Here is a 3,795-nt window from a genome sequence, read left to right as displayed (position 1 = left end):
TCTTTCATACACTATCATGAATAAAATAAACATAACTTAAAAAAATAAAAAGTCTGATCTGGAAGTCCTGTTGGATAGCCAGGGGGACTTAGCCCTGATGAACCCCCACAATTAGTGGTCAAGTGGAAGAGTAAATGCTAGAAAAGAAATGAGAAAACAGCCTACAAATTGGAAACATCACGGGCACTTTCTCAAGAACAACATGTGGTTGCTGAGTAGAATGTTGCAGAGAAATTAAACTGGGTGAGGATAGAAAAGTGTCCAGGGGTCTTGCAACATGGAGATCAGTGTTAGGGGCAGTGATGACTAGAATATCTGTTAGACAAATGCCCAGGATAAACAGTTTCCAGAAAATAAAACACAGGAAATGGAAATGCGGGCAAATGTTCAGCATTCCTGTTAATCAAAGAAATGTAAGCCTTGACAATCCTGTTAATTTTTGTTTATAAAATTAGCAAATCTATGGGGTTGTTGGAAAAATCATGACACATTTTTGCGTGGGGAAATAGCAAAATACGTTACGACTTTTCCAACAACCTGATAGTCAGAAACATAAAATAGGTGTACTAAAAAACTGTTGGCGTAGGGCCAGCCCATGGCCTGCTGGTTAAGGTGGCTGGATCCCACATGGCCAACTGTGTGGTTGGAGTCCCAGACTTAGCAGTTAGAAAAACATGCTAGGTGTGTGTGTGTGTGTGCTCAAAATCCTGAAAGGGAGACGGGATTATGGAGTGACCATGCCCTGTTGAGGGGGAGAGGTGCTTTCTCACTTTCTCTTTCAGTTTTTCTGTCTTTTCCCAGGAGACGAACCCATCCTTGTGCTCAAAATCCTGAAAGGGAGACGGGATTATGGAGTGACCATGCCCTGTTGAGGGGGAGAGGTGCTTTCTCACTTTCTCTTTCAGTTTGTTTTTCTGTCTTTTCCCAGGAGACGCACCCATCCTCTGGCAAACTTTTTAAAAAGAAATTATTGTTATAAATATTTATAACTAGTACCTTGTCTGAAGCCAGCAGAGTGTTTAAAAAGAGACCTTTTTGTACCAGAGCCATCTATAGTCTGAATTTTTTTGGGGGGAGAGGTTTTTGCTGTAGGGCATGTGCGCTCTCCAGAAAGACAGAGACAGACAGACAGAAAGCGAGAAATCACCCTCCAGGGGGGATGGCCACGCTGCAATCCCTTCTCCTCCATTCTCCTCTCAGGATCTTGGGCACGCACACACACACGTGCCTGGCGTGAGTTTAAGCCACCAGGTCCGGGACTCGAACAGCGGTCGACTACATGGGAGTCCAGCGACATAGCCATTATGCTAACTGCTGGTCTCTGTAGTATGAATTCTAATATGCAGCCTCTAGTCTTTGTTTAGTGAATATTCTTTATACTCTCAATAGTATGTTTAAAACTCAGCTTTATCTGACATCAGTCTTAACATTTTTGTTTTACTCTGAGCAATAACTATTCCCATGTATTATGTTTTCTACTTTGCTCAAGACGACAGTAAAAATAATTAGGTTATTTATATTGTTTCTATTTCTGGGAAGTAAATTTTTTGAATTGGAATAATTTTTGTACTTTTGCTTTATAAGATGGCAAATGCAAATTTTGTACTTTTGCTTTATAAGATGGCAAATGCAAATCTAGTTTAAATTAAGTTGATTTTAGTTTATTGATTTTAGGTTTGCATGTGTTTACACAAAATATTTGGTTTTGTATTTTAGATGGCAAGATTATTTTATCATAAACCCCAGTTTGCAATTTTGGATGAGTGCACAAGTGCAGTTAGTGTGGATGTGGAAGGGTACATCTACAGTCATTGTCGAAAGGTAAGTGTGACAGGTTCTCAGTCTGAGGGGCTGAGTCCCCCTTCCCATTTACCCTGTGTCCAACCAAATATCTAATCAGATTTACTGAGTAGCAGCATTACTATTAAAGGACATCTTGCTTTAAATTGGTAATTAATAGATGAATAAAGAAAAAGAATGATACATCCTTTCTCTATATTTTATTCTTTAGCCATCTCTTTTTTTTTTTTAGAATTATTTTTATTTAACTTTATTTATTTATTTTAATTTGACCAGAGAGGGACAGAATGAAAGCATGAGAGAGAGAGAGCAAGAATGAGAAAGCAAGCCTCCAGGTCTGAGACTCGAGCCGAGGTTGGCCATGTGGGAGTCCAGCGCCCATAACCACCACCTGCTGGCATCTTCTTTAGCACCTTCTTTAGCCACTTCTTAGATATGAAAGAGAATCTATTTAATTTTTTTTTTTACCTCATCAGTTAATAAATTGATCTCTTAAAGTTTTTATTCCGTTAACTTTACCTAAATGTAATTTGTATTTTTTATCAAGAAAACTCAACAATAATCATTGAGCAGTTTTTAATTTATTTATTTTATTCTCTGACTTGAAATATTGTACTGAAGAATCTTTTACTTTTTTATTTTTAAAGAATTACTTTATTTTTATTTTAAATTAAATTTTTTTTGTTTTTAATTAATTAATTTACATTCATTCACTGAACATTGTTACAGCATACAAAATGTGATTTCCCATCCAGAATATACTGTATAGTGGCTTAATCATACATGTTATCGTCAATAATTTTCCATTTCTAGTTTCATTCACACACACACACACACACACACACACATACATATGTATATATATATTCCCCCTATTTCTCACCCTCTTCTATTTCCTATACTATCTCAGGTGTCCATAGTTGTATTCCATTCCTTTTTTTCCCCACATTTTATTGATTCACAAAATTTCTTAAGTAATGTAACTACTTTCAATAGCAAGCTCAGCTGATAGATATATATTTATGAATACATGTCTGACTTTAGGCATGAAATTCTTAGTAGAATGAATATACTATAAGGTAACATCTAGCTGATACTATATAGTTTACTGTGGTCATTGATTACGTATTGTTTACATTTTTTAATGTTAAGAAAAGCGGTTTTAGCTTTAATAAATCAAAGAAATGCTAAGAAACTATGATTAAAACTTAAAGCCAGGAAATAGTTTGGGATTCTGTTCAAATAGTAGGTCCATGAACCTACTGGCAGCTCAAGACAGGACAAAAATCCTTAAACCTAAAAAACAAAGCCTACAAGAAAATTAGCAATGTTTTCGTCAAAAGTCATAAAATTCTATTTCCCCAGTTCAGTCTCATGTATTTAATCTATCTTCTGTTTTGGTTCAATTTTCCCAGTTAAATTCTGGGATATAAGATTAAGCTCCAGACTTGTCCCATGATTAAGTTGGCCATTTTCTTAGTTTTTGAACTCTTATTTCTATGTGTCTGTATTGAATTTTCCAGGTATAGCGCTCCCTGCAGAATGTCTTAGTGATCTGGTCTCATGTTGGTAAAGTCTTTCAGGTTTTGTTTATCTGAGAATGTTCTTGTCTTTTCTTCACGTATGAAGGACAGTCTTGCCGGGTACAGTATTCTTGGTTGAGATTGCTTTTCCCTTAACACTTTGAATATATTTTTCCATTTTTTCCTCATTCATGTTGTTTCTGATAAGAGATCTGCTATTAGCCTGATGGGATATCCTTTGTAGGTAACTTGCTGTTTCTCTCTTGCCAATCTTAGTATCTTGTCTTTGTGGTTTTGGTCAATCTGGCTATAATGTGTCTTGGAGAAGATCTTCTTGGGTTGATTCTATTTGGCTTCCTTTGTATTTATTGGGACTGTATCTTTGAGTGCCTCTCTAGGTTTGGAAAGTTTTCTTTCAGGGTTTCATGGAATAGATTGTCAACGCCCTTATGAGTCTCTTCCCCTTCTGGAA

This window comes from Tupaia chinensis, unplaced genomic scaffold (assembly GCF_000334495.1).
Source record: "Tupaia chinensis unplaced genomic scaffold, TupChi_1.0 Scaffold144016_1, whole genome shotgun sequence".
In the NCBI taxonomy this organism is placed as follows: Eukaryota; Metazoa; Chordata; class Mammalia; order Scandentia; family Tupaiidae; genus Tupaia; species Tupaia belangeri.
The sequence above is the reverse complement of the archived record's forward strand: the minus strand, read 5'-3'. Positions refer to the sequence as shown.